The sequence below is a fragment of the Pseudophryne corroboree genome, chromosome 2 (genome assembly GCF_028390025.1).
Source record: "Pseudophryne corroboree isolate aPseCor3 chromosome 2, aPseCor3.hap2, whole genome shotgun sequence".
NCBI classification, from domain to species: Eukaryota; Metazoa; Chordata; class Amphibia; order Anura; family Myobatrachidae; genus Pseudophryne; species Pseudophryne corroboree.
Window position 1 is genome coordinate 529,973,876 of NC_086445.1, and position 22,721 is coordinate 529,996,596.

Consider the following 22,721-nt stretch of genomic DNA (forward strand, 5'->3'; position numbering starts at 1 on the left):
ATCCGAATCAGACGAGGAGCCATTACTTCAGTAGCTCCAATCCAACTTCTTTCCTCAGGACCGTAACCCTTCCAGTCCACCAAGTACTGTAATTTTTTATGAAGATAACGGGAGTCAAGAATAGCTTTGATTTCAAACTCTGCTCCGGCTTCTGCCACTACTGACGTTGACCTAGGGAGTGCTGAGTGGAACCGATTCAGAACGAGGGGACGGAGTAGAGAAACATGAAAGGCGTTAGGTACTCGAAGATGGGCAGGCAAACCCAGTTTACAGACCACAGGATTTAAGACTTTTAGCACAGGGTAGGGCCCGATGAACCTTGGAGCGAATTTCATGGTAGGCACCTTCAGCCGGAGGTTCCGTGTGGACAGCCATACCCTGTCCCCAACTTTATATTGAGGTGCAGCTCGCCGTTTCTTATCTGCGAAGAACTTGTACCGAGCCGAAACCTGCTTAAGATTGGCATGAACCTTCCTCCAAATTTGTCCAAAGTGTCGTAGAGTGGATACTACAGCAGGAACCTCTACTAACGGAAGGCTTGGAAATTCCGGAACACGGGGATGGAACCCGTAATTGACGAAAAATGGTGATTCCCCAGTGGAAGAATGAAACAAATGGTTGTGGGCAAACTCCGCCCAAGGCAGCAACTCCACCCAATTGTCCTGTGAAGGAGAGAGGTACAGACGAAGAAAAGTCTCTAGATCCTGATTGACACGTTCCGTTTGTCCATTTGTTTGGGGATGATAAGCAGACGAAAACTTAAGTTTGATTTGCAGAGTCGAACAAAGGGCTTTCCAAAACCTGGCGGTGAACTGTACTCCTCGGTCAGAAACAATCTCTTGTGGCAACCCATGCAAACGAAAATGTTCTCGGATAAACAGTAGTGCCAGTTTCGGTGCTGTTGGAAGACCAGTCAAGGGCACAAAGTGTGCCATCTTCGAAAAACGGTCAACGATAACCCAAACGGTGTTGAAACCTTTGGAACAGGGCAGGTCAGTGACGAAGTCCATGGAAATGTGAGTCCAGGGTCTCACAGGGATAGGCAGAGGACGAAGTAACCCTGCAGGAGGCAAACGAGGAGATTTGTGTTGTGTACATTGGGGACAGGAATTAACGCAATCTTGTACATCCTTCCTCATGGTGTTCCACCAGTAAGATCTTTGCAGAAACTTGTACATCTTCTGAGCGCCGGGATGACCGGAAAACTTGGAGTTATGGACCCACAGTAGTATCCTTGAGCGGAATCTAGCTGGTACGGACATTCTTCCAGGAGGAGGAGCTGGAGTAGTTAAAGCAACAGAGACAGAAACTGGATTCAGAATTAAACCCCGCTCCGGAGGTTCATCCTCGTCAGAGGAAACTTGTGAACGAGAAAGTGCATCTGCTTTAATATTGAGACTCCCGGCCCGGTACTTGATAATGAACGAGAATCGGGAAAAGAAAAGTGCCCATCTTGCCTGGCGAGGATTCAAGCACTGTGCGGATTTGATGTACAGCAAATTCTTGTGATCTGTGTAGATAGTAAACACGTGTTTAGCCCCTTCCAGAAGATATCTCCATTCTTCCAAGGCAGACTTGATTGCCAAGAGTTCCTGGTCTCCAATAGTGTAGTTCCGTTCGGCCGGAGAGAACTTACGAGAATGGAAGCCACACGGATGTAGTTTCTTATCAGAGGAATACTGGGAGAGAACAGCCCCAACTCCGACTGAAGACGCATCAACTTCTAAGAAGAAGGGTTCATCGAAATCTGGTTGTTTGAGAACTGGAGCCGTCATGAAGGCTAATTTTAAACGAGAAAAAGCTAAAATGGCTTCCGGGGACCACAGACTAGGATTGGAACCCTTCCTCGTCAGGGCAGTAATGGGCGCAACAATGGTGGAGAAACCCTTAATGAATTTCCTGTAGTAGTTCGCAAAGCCCAGGAATCTTTGTATTGCTTTCAGGGAAAGAGGTTGAGTCCAGTCACGAATGGCAGATAACTTTTCCGGATCCATGCGAAGCTCCGTCCCCGAGATGACATAACCGAGGAACGGAATAGATGTTACTTCAAAGGTACACTTGGAGAGCTTGGCGTAGAGATGATTCTCTCGTAAACGGTGTAGTACTTCTTTGACTTGTAACCTGTGTTCGACAAGATTCTTGGAAAAAATCAATATGTCGTCCAAATATACCACAACGCTCTGATACAGCATATCACGAAAGATTTCATTGACGAATCCCTGGAAAACCGCGGGAGCATTACTAAGACCAAATGGCATCACCAAGTATTCGTAATGCCCATCTCGGGTATTAAAGGCAGTCTTCCATTCATCCCCCTCTCGGATGCGTATAAGATTATAAGCTCCTCTCAAGTCGAGTTTGGAAAAAATGCGGGCCCCACGAACCCTATCAAATAACTCTGTGATTAGTGGCAAAGGGTACTTATTCTTAATAGTAATGTCATTTAGGCCGCGGTAGTCGATGCATGGTCTCAACCCTCCGTCTTTTTTCTTCACAAAAAAGAAGCCTGCACCAGCAGGGGAGGAAGAGGGGCGAATGAATCCTTTGAGCAGATTGGACTTAATATACTCCGACATGGCTTGGGTCTCAGGAAGAGACAGAGGATATGTGCGACCACGGGGTGGCGTCTTCCCTGGGACAAGGTCAATAGAGCAGTCCCAAGGCCTGTGAGGTGGTAATAGGTCCGCAGCTTGTTCCGAAAACACGTCCTTGTACCCTTGATATGCCTCCGGAATGTGCTCTTCATCCGTCTTGGAAGTGACACGGAGCGGACAGACAGGAGTAAGACAATTAGTGTGACAAAAGGAACTCCAGGACAGAATTTGTGACGACTTCCAGTCGATGTGGGGATTATGACTTTTTAGCCAAGGTATTCCAAGAACCAGATCATGGGACATTTCTGGGATTACCAAGAGTTCCAAATCTTCCTGATGTAGAGCCCCGACCTGCAGCTTAACTGGCCCCGTGCGCCACCTTATAAGACCTTTGGCAATTCTAGTCCCATTGATAGCCGTCAGTGAGATTGGCCGCTCGATAGGCCGTAACTTCAAACCCAAACTTTGGGCACAGATGGAAGAAACGAAGTTCCCCGCAGCTCCGGAGTCCAATAGGGCTTCACAAGACTTGGAGACTGAGTTGGAGACTAGAGTTACTGGAAGCAAACAGTCCGAAGTTGGAGAAGCTTTTGTCGCAACTCCCAGCTTGACTCCTCCGGAACAAGCTAGGACTGCCCGTTTCCCGGACGGACTTTACAAGATTTAAGAAAATGATCTGCGGCTCCACAGTAAAGGCAGAGTTTACCCTCACGACGACGCTGTCGTTCTTCTGGAGACAGTCGGGAGCGGTTAATTTGCATGGGCTCATCTGAGCTAGGTGAGGCCACCGGCCTAGGAGTAGGATTCCGGAGCCTGGGACGATCTGAATGGCTACGTTCTCTTCCACGCTCTTGCATCCGAAGATCCACCTTGACGCACAGAGAAATCAAATCTTCTAATGGATCCGGCAGATCTCTAGTAACCAGCTCATCTTTCAGCCGGTTGGAAAGACCGTTCCAGAAGGCAGCTCTCAGGGCGTCATTATTCCAGCGTAGTTCGGAAGCAATGGTCTGGAAATGAACCACATACTGGCCCACGGAACGGGCGCCTTGCCGAACATGGAGCAAATCGGAAGAAGCCGTGGTCATTCTGCCGGGTTCGTCGAAAATCCTTCGAAAGGACGAGATGAAGTTGGTATAGTTGGAAACCATGGGATCGGACCGTTCCCATAGTGGAGACACCCAATCCAGAGCAGAACCTTCCAATAAAGAAATGATATATGCTACCTTGGACCGGTCTGTAGGAAAGTTGTGTGCAAGTAGCTCGAAATGTACCTCGCATTGGTTCAAGAAACCGCGGCAATTTTTGGGATTCCCATTATAGCGGGACGGAGTAGGCAACTGAAGACGTGGAGTGATACCAGCCGATGGTTGAACATTACTGGCAACGACAACTGGTGCGACCACTGGAGCAGGAGCCGGAATTACTGAGACCAGAGACGCCTGGATCTGATCCAGACGTCCGGACAACTGCTGGAGGTACTGCATCACCTGGCCTTGCGCCGCCTCCTGACTTTGTACTCGGGAAGCCAGGTTCTGGATGGCACTCGAGTCCGTGTTCCGAATCCCCGAGTCCATTAGGCCTGAGTATACTATCACTGACCTGGTTTGGGAGTGTTGTGGACTCGGGGCTTCTTCCGATGACCGGGAAGAGGAACCGCCACTGGGTCGCAGTAGGGATGGCCGGATGTAGGTCTTCCTCATGCAGGACTACTTCGGCAGGCGGGAGGCACAGAGGAGTTCTTGACGGTCTCCTGTAAGACAAGACTCGTAGAAATACTGAAGGCTGGGGTACTGAGATATTAGAGGTACCGTGATGTCGGAGGCTCCGCGGTATTGGGGTTCTGAGGTGCTGGAAGTACAGGGCGTGCTAGGAGGCCCCTGGAGGTACGGAGATGCTTGGAGGCACGAGGTGCTTGGAGGCACGGAGGTGCTTGGAGGCACGGAGGTGCTTGGAGGCACGGAGGTGCTTGGAGGCACGGAGGTGCTTGGAGGCACGAGGTGCTTGGAGGCACGGAGGTGCTTGAAGGCACGAGGGTACTTGGAGGCACGGAGGTGCTTGGAGGCACGAGGTGCTTGGAGGCACGGAGGTGCTTGGAGGCACGGAGGTGCTTGGAGGCACGGAGGTGCTTGGAGGCACGAGGTGCTTGGAGGCACGGGGTGCTTGGAGGCACGGAGGTGCTTGGAGGCACGGAGGTGCTTGGAGGCACGAGGTGCTTGGAGGCACGGAGGTGCTTGGAGGCACGGAGGTGCTTGGAGGCACGGAGGTGCTTGGAGGCACGGAGGTGCTTGGAGGCACGGAGGTGCTTGGAGGCACGGGATGCTTGGAGGCACAGGATGCTTGGAGGCACGGAGGTGCTTGGAGGCACGGGATGCTTGGAGGCACAGGATGCTTGGAGGCACAGGACGAGGGAGCTCTGGAATCACAGCTTCCGAAGGAGAAACGAAGATACTCAGGCACCGGATCTCTGCCTGGTATCCGCTTTTAAACTCCCCGCCCCAGCCTGATTGACGGAGCAGGCAGGTGACGTCAGACCTGCTCCGCCTGCTTGCCCTCACTTGCGATGGCGGCGTCCCTGCTTCCGGGAAGCCGCCGGGGAGCAGCGCCGACCCGCCACTGAATCCGGAGACCGCCAGGGGGAACGAGGCGCCGGGCAGACCAGACCACCCGTAGGGACAAGCGCGGCCGCCGCGGCCGCTGCAGGTTTGTAACAAATATAGTGTGGTGTAATATGTATAATGAGAATAAAGAGCAATATGGTGTGGTGTAATGTGAATAAGGAGCAATTCAGTATGAGGTTATGTGAATGAGGGGCACTACTGTGAGGTGTAACGTATATAAGGTAAAGTGGTACTACTGTGTGATGTAATGTGAATAAGGGACACTATCGTATGATAAATTGTGAATAAAGTTGCACTACTGTGAGGCATAAGTTGAATTGGGAGTACTATTGTGTGGCCATGCCCCTTGCCAGCAAAAACACATACCTTTTTGGCCTGGTGCTGGGAAAGGGGTGCAGGGTCAGAGGCGGAACTAGCGGTGGTGCTAGGGGCACCAGCCAAAATCTTGCCTAGGGCATCATATTGGTTAGGGCCGGCTCTGCTAACAAGATTATTGCTGATCCTAGCCAGCTGTGCCACTCTCTATTCTCTCTGTTGCCATCAGAACAGCATTATACAGGTTGAGTATCCCATATCCAAATATTCAGAAATATGGGATATTCCGAAATACAGAATTTTTTGAGTGAGAGTGAAATAGTGAAACCTTTGTTTTCTGATGGCTCAATCAGGGGTTAAAGTGAGCCGGAACGGGGCGGAACTGCGTTCCATCAGTTCCACTTGGAGACGGAACGCAGTTCCGCCTCCTCCGGCTCACCTAACCCGATGTGTGCCGGCGCCGCAGGGAGATGCTGGGCGCCTGCTGTGATTGTGTTATCAGCGGTGCCCAGCTCTCCCTGCACAGCTGGCGGCAGGAGCTCACTACTGAGCTCCTGCTTCCGGCTCCCGGCTTAGTGCGCGCTGTGAAGAGAGACGTCATGACATCTCATTGGGCTGGGGAGCGGAGTGAAGCGGACGCCAGGAGGATCACAGCGGTAGTGGGGATTGGTAAGTATGGGTTTTATTTGTTTTTTTTTAAACGTGTGACTACTACTGAAGGGCATAACTACAGGGGGGCTAAACTACAGGGGCAAGCTACTGGGGGAATTACTACTTGGGGCAAATCTACAGGGGCGCATTACTACTGAGGGCGTAACTACAGGGGCCCTTTACTACTGGGGGTATAACTACAGGGGCATTACTACTGGGGGCATAACTACAGGGGCTAAACTACTGGGGGCATTACTACTTGGGGCAAGCTACTGGGGGCATTACTACTGGGGACAAACTACATGGGGCAAACCTACTGAATGACATAGTAGTTCTCACTACATTCCTTAGCTGTGCTCATCCACTGCCGGACTCTCAGAAACGTATTGCACTCTGACACTCTCTGTGACTACAGTCACAATGATGGTGAATATAGCCTGAGAGCGGGGCACTTCCAGGTATGGGGAGGGGTGAGGCACCTCCTCTTCCTCATCCGCTCCACTTCTCATTGTTTCCACGTGGTCTGTCACCAAGCAGCAGCCACTACTGTCAACACCAGTCAGCAGTGCAGCATGAGCATACCTGTACATTTTCTGCGGTACCGTATCTGCACTGCATGCTCTATCCTGGCAGTCTGGATCACAGCTTACAAAGAGCTCTGTATGGAGAGGTATCTAGACCAGTGACTGCCTGTCCAGCTGTGTTGAGACTACAAGTCCCAGCACACCTTGTCAACTGGATTTGCTGAGACATGTAGTGCCATCACACCTAGAGAGGGTTTTTTAACTGTATGTATGTGTGCATATATCCCCCCGGTGTCCCTGTCCGCACCCTCCTTGCAATTCCCCCTCAGTGTTCCTGCCCACACCATCGCTGTAACTGCCCCCTCAGTGACCCTGCCCATACACTCCTGTAATTCCCTCTCAGAGTCCCCGCCCGCACCCTTCCCATAATTCCCTCTCAGTGTCCGTGACCTCAGCCTATCTATAACTCCCCCTTCTTTTTCCCTGGGTGGGGGAGCGCCAATTCCTTAAGATGCCAGGGGCGCTCAGACCCCTAGATACACCCCTGCCCCTTCCGACCTAAACCTGTCGGAAACTGACGTCTTTCCGACAAGATGGCAGCTTCTAACACTTATTGAATACACCCCTAAGGGATTGTGGGGATCATAGCAAAGTGACACTTTCTATAACAGGCAGTGCAAAGCAACTGTCAGACCAGAGCTGGAAATAGGATTGTGGAAGCCCTAGGGCAACTAACTTGTGGGAGACTTTACCAATAACATTTTCAAATGTATATACTGGTATACAGTGCACTGAGAATTCCAGTGAATGCAAAAACAGTACACAAAGCATCTCAGTAACTGCCATACAGAAGACAGAGCTTCCCAGTGACTGCTATACAGGACATACAGCATCTCAATTACTGCTTGACAGTAACAATACAGACAGTTAATGAAAAGTATTAATAAAATCAGAGAACCATACTTTGATGCAGCATGTGAGGTGGGACTGGAGCATCTGCAGGAGGGTTGCCATTGTGAGTCAGCAATTCCTCCAACAGAGTCCCCCTTAATCTGGCTGGCCAGCACTGGCTATGTGTGCCCCCCTCCGTACCCCACCTGTGTGTGGGCCTTGGGGAGATCTCCCTCTTCCAACCCAAAGGTAATCTAGGACTGGGCACTATGCCATGCCGTGCACACTCAATCCACCCCCTAGTTTCACCTACATTTTGGATACCAGGCAGGCTGCTGAAGCATACATAAAAATACTTTAATCCCTTTGTTGCTTACCCTGTGGTTTACTGTAATCCATGATATCTAAAGCAACTTAAATTTTTGATTGCTGACCACATGAATATATTATTTTCCTTAATATACTGATTATAATATAATCATTACAAAAATATTCAGAATCTGTAATATGATTTACAATCTAAAAATGAAACCTGTATTCTAAATTGACAGCCCTGGACTTGGTTTGTTAAACATTCATATTAATAATCTTAAAGTAGTTCTAAATAATTTTACTTTAAAGAAGGTAAATTTTGGTCTTTTTTTAATTATAGGTCATCATTGTCTTTGTGTTACAGGCCACTTTACGCATGAAGTAATGATGTTTTTTTTGTCCTGCTGGAGGCTTATATTGCCAGAGAGGAAGTTGTTTTTATTAATCAGATTCTGTTACTAAGTAGAGAAAAGAGGATTTCCAGAGCTAGTGCTGCTCTGCTTACTGACTAAGCCGTCTGAACCCTGTCAAGTAATAACCATAGCTGAGCTGGACCTAGGCCCTCATTCCGAGTTGTTTGCTCGGTAATTTTCTTCGCATCGCAGCGATTTTCCGCTAATTGCGCATGCGCAATGTTCGCACTGCGACTGCGCCAAGTAAATTTGCTAAGAAGTTAGGTATTTTACTCACGGCATTACAAGGTTTTTTCTTCGTTCTGGTGATCGTTGTGTGATTGACAGGAAGTGGGTGTTTCTGGGCGGAAACTGGCCGTTTTATGGGAGTGGCTGGAGAAACGGGGGAGTGTCTGGGCGAACGCTGGGTGTGTTTGTGACGTCAAACCAGGAACGACAAGTACTGAACTGATCGCACTGAAAGAGTAAGTCTCGAGCTACTCAGAAACTGCACAGAAAAATCTTTTCGCAATATTGCGAATACTTCGTTCGCAATTCTGCTAAGCTAAGATACACTCCCAGAGGGCGGCGGCTTAGCGTGTGTACTGCTGCGAAAAGCGGCTTGCGAGCGAACAACTCGGAATGAGGGCCCTAGTCAATTACATTCAGGCAGCATAGAGCAGCAGTGAAGGTTATGTCTGTTTTGGTAAAGTTGGCAACACAAGCAGATTGTTAGCTCTTCAGAGCAGGGCCCTCTTTCCTCATGTTATCCAAGCCCTCTTCTCAACACATTTCACTCACAGCTCTCTCCTACTCAGCTACCATCTTTACCCGCATTTTCTCCTGCTGGTAAAGGCTCACCTCTATCTATGGCCAAAAGCCCCAAGTAGTACGATGATCACTCCCTCACTACTTACATCTTAGCTGTATTATGTCTTGAGAATTGTGGTTCTTTGTTACCTGTACTCTATTTTTGTTATTTATTTACTGTAATGCTGTTTCGTCTCCCTGTACTGTCCTTTGTACAGCACTGCGAAACACTTGTGGCGCCTTATAAATAAAATTTAATAATAATAATAATAATCTAATCTCTTGGACTATGGATCCATGTCCAATTTGATTGGACAAATATGCAATCAAATTGAACAGAGTGATCCTAGCTGGGCTGACCATGTACTTGCCTGGTGTCCCCAGGTTCTGGTGGACTTTTTTTTGCTGATGTGTTGTAAGTTGTAATTTATTTAATACAACTGGTGTTAAAAAAATGTACAAGCCTGGAATAACTATCCTGATTTATCCTACCTGCTCCTCCATTACCCTTGGTTTTGACACTCACCTTGCTACTAAAACAGAATCCATCCAAAGCGCTATCTCCTCTCTCCCAGTGCTTCCTGCAACTTAACATGGTCAAGACATAATCTATTGTTTTTTACCCCTTCTGGGGATCCCTTTTCCTCTTTCCCTCTCTGTTGGTTGATGGCATCCCAAGTCCACTGTCCCCCAATTCCCCTACCTCTGTGTCATCCTCGACTGTGCTCTCTCCTTCACTCACATCAAGTCCATCTTTCATACCTGCTACTTCCATCTCCTGAACATCGCTAGAATACAGACCTTCCACACCTAAGATGCCACCAAAACTCTTATTCATTCATAATTTCCTCCTCCTCTCTGGGCTCTCTCTTTCACCTCTAACCTTTTCACTCTACTCTTGATGCTTCTGCTGCTTGTCTCATTTTCCTCTTCCGAGAATCAACTTTTACCACCCCACTCAGCAATATGCTTGATTGGCTCCCTTTAGCACTCAGAATCCACTTCAAACTCCTCAAATTCACATAGAAAACCTTAAACCAATTGGCCCCTCCCTACATCTCTGTCCACACTCCATCTCACCCTCTCCACTCCTCCTCTGACCAATGCCCTTCATCTACCCTGACCACTTCCTCTAATGCCCATCTTCAAGAGTTCACCAGAGGTTCCACCATCCTCTGGAATCAACTCCCTTTCCCAGTCAGACTTTCTACTATAGTGGAAATAAAGATATTATCAATGGAAATATATATGCAATAAATATAATGGTGCAGCTGGTAAAAAGCAATGATTCAAGACTTTCTATTAGCCTCCCCAGTTTTAAAAGCACTCTTAAAACTTACCTTTTTATTGAAGCATACCAATCGTCCTTTTACATCGGTACTTCTCCTATCCAGCACCATTTCCCATCTTTACCAATGTACCCTCTAACTGTTCTCCCTTTCTCTTGTGGCCAGGGTCCTTCTCAATCTTTTTCTTTTGTTGCAAACTCCTTTGTTACTAGTGCTCTGCTACCTTTCCACCCACTATTAGTTGCATGCTATCATACAGACTGGTGCATCTTTGGTCGCAATCATTGACACACCACAATTGTCATAGACTGTACTGGCAGAGTGCAGCGGGGATCCTCTGGTGCTGCTGTGGGATGCCGGCAGGGGGTGGTGTGCGCTGCTGTGACTGTTGGTCTGGGCAGAGGCCAGCCAGGATTGGGAGCTTCTGCAGGGGTGATGGTATTGGGTCATGCTCTGGCGCTTGCTGCTAGGCGCTGCCATCTTGGATAAGGGCAAGATCCCAGATTAGCCTTGCTTTAGGTATAAAAAGGGTAACCTGAGAGTCCTAAGCTGACAGTGCAACGTTTTCCATAGTTAGTCTGTGTACCTGTTCTCTGTGCTCTCCTGAGTTCCCTTCGATCCAGTCTCGTCGAGCTTCTCTGGATATTATTTTTTATTCACTCCAGTCCTTTGCCTAAAGCTGATCTATCCATTGCCCAAGCCTCAGTTGCTACATGGTCTGACCCTGGTACTGACTCATCCAACCAGACAAGTGCCTTCATTCAGTCAAGACTGAACCCTGCTGACCGGATACCTCCAACCAGTACTGAGGGCACCCAGGTCCAACCCGGGCGATTAACTTTATTCCTTATTAGTGGAGTTATTGCGGCCTACTTCCCAGCTGAGCCTTATCTGTGTATGGACATTGATACAGCCCTACTGCATCACATTGTCCAGTCTGCAATCCAGTCCAGGTTCTCAAGCCCTCAGTCCAAGTTATACAGAGCTGACTAGGACTCTGTCTCATCTATATATTGCAACTTTTGTTCCTAAGTTGCTGTTATATTCATAAGATGGAACTTCTTTAAATCTGTCCAATTTGAGCCTGAAGAACCCTTGTCCGTGGTAGTCTCTGAACCCAGTCTGGATTCACAAATCACTGATAGCGTGACAACGACACTCCCATAATGTGTCTAGTAAATGGACCATTTTTGTACTTCACTATAAATTGCGAGGGTGGGTCAATAAGTAAGTTAACAAAACCTCTCATATGCCAGGCCAGAGCAGGTAGACCACTGCTTCCCTTCATGGGAAGTTAATTGCCAACTTGTCGAGGTGTATGATGATAATGTCATGTCACAGAAACAGGTTTGAGTTTGGTACACTGCCTTGGATAACAGCAGAACAGATGAGCAACAATGCGGCCAGCTAAGCATGTCCACCACAGATGACAATTTGTGCCACATTGAAGGTCTGATTCAGGAGGACAGTTAGTGATATTGCTGATGAACTGAACATTTCACTGGGTACTGTGCACAACATCATTCATGAGCTTGTCCTGGCTTCAGGCGCTTGACATTGATTTCTTCTATGCTGGAATAGATGCCTTGATGTACCGTTGTAACAAATGCTTATACAAATATGGGGACTATGTGGAAAAATAACCTTTTTCAAGGCCATACTACCTTATTTATTGAACTACCCATGTAAAACCAAGGTTAAAGAGGAAAATAAACCTTATTTGCCTGGGATAGGAGGCACTTCCACCAACAGATACCTTGGATCCTAGTACAACCCCCATGTCTCCACTGCAGCCTCTCCCCATCTCTACTGCAGCCTAACTCTTCTGTGTATCTCCAGTAGCCTCACTCCTCTGTGTATCTCCAGCAGTCTCACTCCCCTGTGTCTCTCCAGATGCCACATTCCACATGTGTCGCTTAGCCCCAAGACTCTTCTGCAGCCCATAAATCCATGTCTCTCCATTAGCCTCACTGTCTCTCCAGTACCATGCCCCTGTGTACCTCAATTAACCTCCGCTCTCCCTGTGTCTAGCAGCCTCATCATCATCACCTGAGTTAGCAGCAGCCTCACCCCTTATGACTTCAGTATCCTCATCCCCCCTGCTTTTCTCCAGAAGACTTGTTAAAGTCATATCCCCCCCACCACCACCACCACCTTAAAATTAATTTTGCCAGACGATGAAGTAAAAGGTCACCCTTAGTCCCCTCATGACTGCACTCTGCTAATTATTGCAGCGGTACAGACATGGGCCCTCATTCCGAGTTGATCGTAGCTGTGCTAAGTTTAGCACAGCTACGATCATTCGCACTGACATGCAGGGGGACACCCAGCACAGGGCTAGTCCGCCCCGCATATCAGTGCCGTCTCCCCCCCCCCACACACACACACAGAAGTGCAAAGGCATCACACAGCGGAGATGCCTTTGCACTTCAAGAGTAGCTCCCGACCAGCGCAGCTTTAGCGTGCTGGCCGGGAGCTACTCGTCGCTTCCTGGCCCGCAGCAGCTGTGTATGATGTCACGCAGCCGCTGCGGGCTACTCCCCGCACGGTCCGGCCACGCCTGCGTTGGACGGACCATACCCACGAAACGGCAGGCAAATGCCGCCGTTACGCCCCCTCCAGCCCAACGACCACCTCTGCCTGTCAATCAGGCAGAGGCGATCGCAGCCCAGCTACGGCCTTCGGACGTCTGGCATGCGCCAGCGCACTACGGCGCATGCGCCGGCGCACTACGGCGCATGCGCCGTGGGCACCCGTTTGCTCGGCTGCGATAAAAAGCAGCGAGCGAACGGGTTAGAATGACCGCCATAGTCCCTCAGAATCTCAGAGCCCAGTGCAAGTGTCCCCTTTTCGCTGAACCTGATTACATTTCAATATCTTTTAATTATCTTTTCATCATTTTAGAGTTAATTTTCAGAACACAGGCACAATACAGCATCTCAGCACTGGTAGGCAAATAGGAACCTTTTACAATATTGTGAAAAAGCGACCATATCAAAACAAATAAATAAATAACATTCATATACCGCAAAAGGCTCATTATTGTACTGTGCAAAGTTCATTAGTAACAGCAATTAGAGCAACTTGAGAGGAAAACAGGAAACCAAGAGAAAAGGGAAGGATAAATAAACAGACAATACCGCAGACACACTCCCAGATATACACAAAAAGCAGTGAGGGAGTTTCAGTGATACGGGAACTAAAAAATGAAGAAACAAAGGGGGTCATTCCGACCCGTTCGCACGCTGCGGTCCTTCGCAGTGTTGTGCGAATGGTTCGGTTCTGCGCATGTGCGCCATCCACAATGCGCACGCGCGTCGTTGCCGTCACTGGGAAACGACAAGAATAACGAAGAAACCGATCGCTCCCGCGATCGCAAGAAAAGTGACAGGCGGAAGGCGTTCCGGGGTGTCAACTGACCATTTTCTGGGAGTGGAGCAGTGAACGCAGGCGTGTCCAGGCGTTTGGAGGGCGGATGTCTGACGTCAATTCCGGGATCTTCATCGCTGGATCCATCGCACAGGGTAAGTAACTGCAGGGCTGGTCTTGTTTCACACAAAACTTTTTTAGCATAGCAGCGCTGCACAAGCGATCACAGCCTTGCTATGCTAAAGTACACTCCTCCATAGGCGGCGTCTAGTTGATCGCACAAGCAGCAAAAAGTTGCTACATATGATGAACTCGGAATGACCCCCATAGATTACTGGTTCTACTGTCTCATACATACTTACCAAAATGCCTAATAATGTGAAACAAGTGTTGCACACATTTTGAACACATATCCCCTGTACTCCCATGTCCATCATATACAATTGCTATCATAATGTATGTACCACCATGTAATACCCTTAAAATAACATTTCTGTATTACTTATGCCGCTCTCGCATTTTGGGTAATTCAGATCTGATTGCTCGCTAGCAGTTTATTGCAGCACTGCAATCAGATAGTCGCCGCCTACAGGGGAGTGTATTTCAGCTGTGCAAGTGTGCGGACGCATGTGTAGCCGAGTGATATAAAAAGATCTTTTGCAGTTTCTGAGTAGCCCACGACTTACTCATCCACTGCTATCACTTCAGCCTGTCCGGGACCGGAATTGACGTCAGACACCTGTCCTGCAAACTCTTGGACATACCTGCATTTTTCCAACCACTCCCTGAAAACGGTCAGTTGACACCCACAAACGCCTTCTTCCTGTCAATCTTGCGATCGGCTGTGCGAATGGATTCTTTGCAAAACTCATTGCACAGCTACGATCTGATTTGTACCCGAGTGACGCGCCTGCACACTGTGGTGCATGCGCAGTTCTGACCTGATCGCAGCGCAGCGAAAAAACCTAGCGCGTGATCAGGTCTGAATTACCCCAACTGTCAATCTATCAGCACTATTCCACTTCGGGTGTATCTCTGAGAATCTCCTATACCAGTGGTTCCCCAACTTTTTTGAGTCACGACGTCCTAGAGTATCAGAATTATTTTCATGGCACGTCTAGGCCAAAAGTTTTTTATTGAGAAAATCAGGGGGGAAAAATTATATTAAGTAAATTGTCTTTATACAGTATGTCATCCCTAGGTTCAGTTATGTGGTGAGGGACAGGATTCAGTTCTGTTGTCCACATATTTTGTGATCGGATGCCACCAGCACTGGTTTTGTCTATTACACTGACCATAAATAATTTGAAATGGTCCTGGACCACCAACCCAGGGCATCCCTGCAAGTATCCCAAGGCACCCCAGAGTGCCTAGGCACACAGTTTGAGAACAACTGTCCTATACCATAGTGTGCAGATTCCTCCTGGCTGCAGCACCAAAGCCTTCCAACCAGAGCCTACAGTCAGATATAGATTGCATAGGCATCAGTGGTCAAAGTGGAAATTTTGAAGTGGGGGTATGGAAAAGTGAAGGCTGTTATTAAGCATGCCGAAGGCACGTGCACTCCAGAAAAGGGGGCGTAGCCACTCAAAAGGGGGCGTACCCTTAAGTGTAGTGTACCACACCATATACCCCTTATACACACTACGCACCACAATAGTAGGACCCCTTATACTATCTAGAACTGGTGCTCCTTACACATTATGCCACATGGAATGAGCCAAAACTCACACAGAATGAGCCAAGATTCACATTATACCACATGGAATGAGCCAAAAATCACACAGAAGGAGTCAAAATTCATATTATGCCATATAAAATGAGCCAAAACTTCACACGGAATGAGCCAAAATTTACATTATGTCATACAGTATGGCCGAAATTTACATTATGCCACACAGTATGAGCAACAATTCAGGGACAGGGAGTGTGACAGCAGGGACATAGGGAGAGTGATAGCAGGGACAAAGGGGCAGGGAGCATGACAGCAGGGACATAGGGACAGGGAGAGTGACAGAGATAGGGACAGCAATGACCTAATCAGCAGCCCCGGTGTGGAGGAGGCTGTTATTGGCAGCGTGGACGATGAGGTGGTTGTGGTCAGCAGTGGTGCAGAGTTGGCTGTGTTCGGCAGCGGCGGATGAAGAGGCTGTCGTCAGCGGTGCGGAGGCTGTGGGTGGCAGTGCAGAGAAGGCTGTGCTGTGGGAGGCGGCGGTGCAGAGCAGGAGGCTGTTGGCATGGGTACGAAGGAGACAGCGGGCGGTGGCCTTTGGCGTGGCTCTGGTCGGCCAATGACCGCCACTATATGAAATCTGCCATGGACCGTGCTCCTGATTGGCTCCCGGTTCAATAGCACTGAATTTGAAATACTGTGGTGGTGGTGGTGGTCTCAGTCAGTGCTCGAAGTGGCGGTATGCCATACTAATGTATACCCAGCGGTGCAAGTGGGCGGGTACGGCGTACCCTTAAGAATTTAGCCGTGGGTACGGCACTGCCGATGGGCCGCCGCTCCCTCCCTCCCTCCTCTGCTCACCGCCGTTGCTGCTGTGAGGGGAGGAGAGTGCAGCATTCGCCTCTACCGCCCCTCAGTGTCTTCCTTTAATTCAGTGCCGGGCCATGAGCCAATCAGAGCTCACGGACCGGCAGCCAAGGCTACTGGACCATAAGGTTTGATTGGCTCACGGATCGGTGCTGAATTGAAGGAAGACACCCGCACCGCTGCCGGAGACTGAGGGGCAGGAGAGGCACAGGCTGCGCTCTCCTCCCCTCACACACACACACACAGGACAGCAGCAGCGGTGAGCAGCAGGGGAAGTGGGGGCATGTATACCTGGCACTGGGAGCATATCTGGCACTCGGGGGACATGTGTATCTGGCACTGGAGGCATATCTGGCACTGGGGGCATATCTGGCACTGGGGGGACATGTGTATCTGGCACTGGGGGCATATCTGGCACTGGGGGTACATGTGTATCTGGCACTGTGAGGCAATGTATATCTGGCACTCTGGGGGCATTTGTGTATCTGGCACAGTGAGGCAATGTGTATCTGGCACTGTGGGGCAATGTATATCTGGCACTGTGGGGCAATGTATATCTGGCACTGTGGGGCAACGTGTATCTGGCACTATTGGGGTCATAGGTGTATCTGCCCCTCCCCCATATGTGTATCACGCCCCCATTTTCATTGGCCATGCCTCATGTGGCATTTGGCCACGCCCATTTTTGGCACGCGTACACAGTACCTATAAGACATTTTTCCTACTTGCACCACTGTGTATACCGGCCCGCTTCAAGCACTGATAGGCATTGTATAAGTAGAAGGAGAAATTTGCATGCCAAGAGTATCTGAATAAGCATGGGTTCTGAGCTGACCAATATTAAAATGAAAACTTTATTTTGATTAATAAATTTACCAATTTTGGCCCTAGGTGAAGTCCATTACAGGTGCTTTGTGAATTTAAAGGCAGTCATGGTAGATTTTGTCTGTTCCTCCTTACCGCCCCTTCCTACCTGGTGATGTTCATAAATTTAACCAATATTGCAAATTCATGACTGTGACAAAAAACTAAATCTATCCAAAACAATGGCACAATGTGACATGAGAGTAACTATGACCAGCCCAGAAGCATAGTGGTCTATGCAAATAAATGTGTGCACAATTTGGTTCAATTAGGCCACCATCCTATTTGCTACCTAATGAGTATAATGGGTATTTAAAAAGACATTCATAGGTGGCTAGAAGAAAAGATCTGGGGCAAAAATACCAAAGTTTAGGTGTGTGCAGCTATGAACTGAGGAACTTTAACCAATAAGGTTGCATAAAGCGAATATATGTAGAAAGATTGGTAGTTCAAGCGCTACTCCAACTGTTCATTTAAAGAGTGTTTTTTGGGTACCAAAAAAGAAAAGAAATTTATAGAGCAGAGGTTCTCAAACTTTTTATAAACACGGCGCCCTAGAGTATTAGAATTTTTTTCATGGTACCCCTAGGCCAGAAGTTTATTATTGAGAAATGTAGAAACATAGGCGTGCGCACGGGGGGTGCCTGGTGCGCACAGGCACCCCCTAATGGGGGGCACGTTACGCCTGCGCTCCTATCATTGCTGTCTGTGTGATGATCGGATATAACCTAGTCCTCCTGGCTCCTGCATCGCTCGCTGGTGCTGCCCTTACTGCATGCTTTCACCCCCTCCCACTGCGCCGCCGCTGCCGGTCACACTCACACAGTGACAGCTGACAGCTCCCTGTCAGCTGCACTGAACCTAAACGGCTTCTTAGTGGACGGGTGGGTTGGCCGCACAGCCCAGCCCACCTACCCACCCGTCATAATCCGACTGCCTCGCAGTGTGACGTCAGCACGTCACACCGGGCGCCCTCCCCTCCCTACCTTCCTCCTTTCCCAACCTGCGTTGTGTGCTGTTTTCCAGGCTCCCGCCCGTGCTCATTTGCAGTGGCACTAGCAGTTAGTATTGTGTGCCTGCCCTGCCGTTTTCTATCGCTGCAGGAGAGGAGCCGGTGCCTGCTGCCTGAGCCTTCGGAATGTGAGTGATAGATTCACTCACTCAATCACTGTCTGTGTGCACCAAGGTCCAGGTCAAAGTTCAGGCCAGACAGGGGGTGAGGGTGGGATAAAACTTAGAAAATATAGGGTTATTATTAATATATATATAGATATATATATATATAGATATAGATATAGATAGAGATAGATAGATAGATAGATAGATAGATAATATCCCCCATTGCCGTATTCTGCAATATGCACGTCACTCCAAGATTGATAGAAAAAGTTGATGTTTAGTCCATGTTAAATGAGCATCATACTACAAAAGTGCTGAGTGCAGCCTGCTTATAGCTGCACTCAGCACTTTTGTAGTATGATGCTCAATTACCATGTACCAAACATCAACTTTTTCTATCAATCCTGGAGTGACGTGCATATTGCAGAATATGGCAATGGGGGATTATATTATTTGAGCACGAGCACACAGGTATATGTATGTGTATATACATATATATATATATATATAGGGTGTAGTACGGCTGACCGGCGGTCTCCTGACCGCCGGTCAGCTTACCGACGCCGGGATCTCGGCAGCATACCGACGCCGGGATCCCGGCGGGGAGGGGCGAGTGCAGCAAGCCGCTTGCCACGCTGCGGGCTCGGTGGCGACCTGCGTTCGCCACGGGTTCTATTCCCACTCTATGGGTGTCGTGGACACCCATGAGTGGAAATAGTCCCTGTTGGTCGGCATGCCGACCATCGGGACAGTGACCCGTCGGGCTGGTGGAGGAGGTCATCTGACTGTCGGTCAGCTGACCGGCGGTCACATGAATACCACCCCTATATATATATATATATATATATATATATATATATATGTATATAATACACTCCCATAAAAGCACAACTTGCTCAGAAAGATAGATACATAAAGGCCCCCATTTATCAACGAGTTTCCCTGCCGGAAAATCGTTTTAGGTGGTAAATGGGACCAATTTCTATTTAACAAGGCTAATACTAGCGCTGCTAACTAGCAGCAGTATTAGCCTTTCATTTTCCCTATACTGCTGCACACTAAAGTCTATTTCACAACGAGCGCTATTTCTGAAATAGCGCTCGCTTACTTAAAATGGCTTCGTCTGCTCTGGGCTGCTCCGGACGTTATGCACAGCGGTGTCCGTCCTGCGCTCCGGCTCCCCCCTCCCGCAGCAATCCCAGCATACATCACAGCAGCCGGGTTGCTATAGAGACAGGACTCCGCTGCAACCAACCCAGTCAGCATGAACACCAAAATGGCCACCGCGTTCAGAAAATCACTACTGCGCATGTGCCGGGACAACATGCATGTGCTGTTGCATACAACAGCACATGCACAGTAGTTAGGGACGCCGGAGAAAAAGAGCATTCGTCGGCGCTGTTTGGCCTTGACATACGGCGCTGACGGGTGTTTTTACGTTACCGCTTGCCAGCGACAGCTTCAATGCTGAATACAAGTAAAAAAGCGCGGTGAGCGGTAACGTTAAATAGCATTAGAAAAACTTTTCATTGATAAATGGGGGCCAAAGGTCCATAAATAACTGGCACTCGGAGACAGCAAAATGATTCAAAAGAAATATGTAATATCCATGTCAAGAATGCATATCACATATTGATTTTGAATCATTTTGTTGCTGTCTCTGAGTGCAAAGTTATTTATGGACACACACACACACACATATATATATATATATATATATAATCTTGTGGACCGGTGCTACGGTGCCCTCTGACTGGATAGATACAAAACTTGCGAGGAAAAGGTTAACAGTTCACCTTGACAAAGGGGTGGAAATTTCCCCAAAACGTTGGGAGTTTTATGCTATTATGTTTTAATACATTAGTTGCACCTTTAAAAGCCTCCGAGTGCCGCTGTTTTTTCCTTGCAAGTTTTGTGTGTGTATATATACAGATCGTTTGTGGTCGGCACTCACTACAGGGGTCATTCCGAGTTAATCGCTAGCTGAAATTGTTCGCTGCGCAGCGATGAGGCAAAAAATCGGCACGTATGCGGTGCAATGTGCACGCACGACGCACTTTCACAACGGCCAATGTAGTTTCACAGAAGGTCTAGCAATGCATTTCAGTCGCAAAGGCTGCCTCAGAGTAATTGACATGAAGTGGGCGTTTCTGGGTGGCAACTGACCGTTTTCAGGGAGTGTTCGGAAAAACGCAGGCGTGTCAGGAAAAATGCAGGCGTGGCTGGGAGAACGCAGGGTGTGTTTGTGATGTCAAATCCGGGACTGAATGGTCTGAAGTGATCTCAAGCGCTGAGTAGGTTTTGAGCTGCTCTAAAAGGCTTACAGATTGTTAGGTTTAATAAACCTCTGTCAGTCCTCACTGTACACTCTATTTAATCAAATTCCCTGTATTATTTAGTTTGCATTAACTGCTAATATATGGTGCTAGGTATGCCCAGTAGGCGGGGCAAGACACGCCCAGCAGGTGGGGCTAGGCAATCAACTTCAGTTGTGCACCACCTAATAAAATGTGCTGCGCACGCCTATGTGTAGAAAGTAATAAATTATGTTTATATTTCATCCTTAGGTTTAATTGTGTGGTGAGGGACAAGATTTGCTTCTATTTGTCCACATATTTTAGGATTAACAGCCACCAGCAATGGTTTTGCCTATTACACTGACCATAAATAATTTGATTTGGGCCTGAACCACCAACCCAGAGCACCCCTGCAAGTGTCCTGAGACACCCTAGGGTGCCACGGCACACAGTTTGAGAACCACTGGTATAGAGTGTATACTGTGTAATACAAGTGAAACAATCATCCAACAAGTGGTATGTTCACCATTTGATGTAGAGAATTGTGCCTTGGGCAAAATTGCACCAAAAAACCTGGAAACAATTGTCGCATAGTGTATTAGTGAGCAAAATTAATATTTCAAGAACAATGTTATATTAAAGGGGCAGTATTAATTGTTAATTGGTCTAAAATATATTTTTCATAAGAGCCAACACTTTTTAATTAAGGAATATATAAATGTTGCTCACATCATAAAATAATAAATGTTTCCCGTCATATATTTTTTTATTTACACCAATTAACAATTAATATTCCTGTTTAATGTGCCACACCTGCATTGCACATGGTTTTGCAAAGTTGCTTTTTTTTTTTTTTACTCTACTTGCAAACAGTGGCCCTCATTCCGAGTTGTTCGCTCGGTATTTTTCATCGCATCGCAATGAAAATCCGCTTAGTACGCATGCGCAATGTTCGCACTGCGACTGCGCCAAGTAACTTTGCTATGTAGAAAGTAATTTTACTCACGGCTTTTTCATCGCTCCGGCGATCGTAATGTGATTGACAGGAAATGGGTGTTACTGGGCGGAAACACAGCGTTTCAGGGGCGTGTGGCTGAAAACGCTACCGTTTCCGGAAAAAACGCAGGAGTGGCCGGGGAAACGGTGGGAGTGCCTGGGCGAACGCTGGGTGTGTTTGTGACGTCAACCAGGAACGACAAGCACTGAACTGATCGCACAGGCAGAGTAAGTCTGAAGCTACTCTGAAACTGCTAAGTAGTTAGTAATCGCAATATTGCGAATACATCGGTCGCAATTTTAAGAAGCTAAGATTCACTCCCAGTAGGCGTAGGCTTAGCGTGTGTAACTCTGCTAAATTCGCCTTGCGACCGATCAACTCGGAATGAGGGCCCTGAATCAGGCCCCTGGTCCACAAGGTCCATTTGTTTTTTAGGAAGGCACCAGGGCACAGTTGCATAAACATGGAAATTGGTGGTAATTCTGAGTTGATCGCAGCAGGAACTTTGTTAGCACTTGGGCAAAACCATGTGCACTGCAGGGGAGGCAGATATAACATGTGCAGAGAGAGTTAGATTTGGGTGGGTTATATTGTTTCTGTCGAGGGTAAATACTGGCTGCTTTATTTTACACTGCAAATCAGATTGCAGATTGAACACACCCCACCCAAATCTAACTCTCTCTGCACATGTTATATCTACCACACCTGCAGTGCACATGGGCCCTCATTCCGAGTTGATCGGTCGCAAGGCGAATTTAGCAGAGTTACACACGCTAAGCCTACGCCTACTGGGAGTGTATCTTAGCTTCTTAAAATTGCGACCGATGTATTCGCAATATTGCGATTACAAACTACTTTGCAGTTTCTGAGTAACTTCAACCTTACTCTGCCTGTGCGATCAGTTCAGTGTTTGTCGTTCCTGGTTTGACGTCACAAACACACCCAGCGTTCGCTCAGACACTCCCCCGTTTCTCCAGCCACTCCTGCGTTTTTTCCGGAAACGGTAGCGTTTTCATCCACACGCCCATAAAACGCCGTGTTTCCGCCCAGTAACACCCATTTCCTGTCAATCACATTACGATCGCCGGAGCGATGAAAAAGCCGTGAGTAAAAATACTATCTTCATTGTTAAATTAC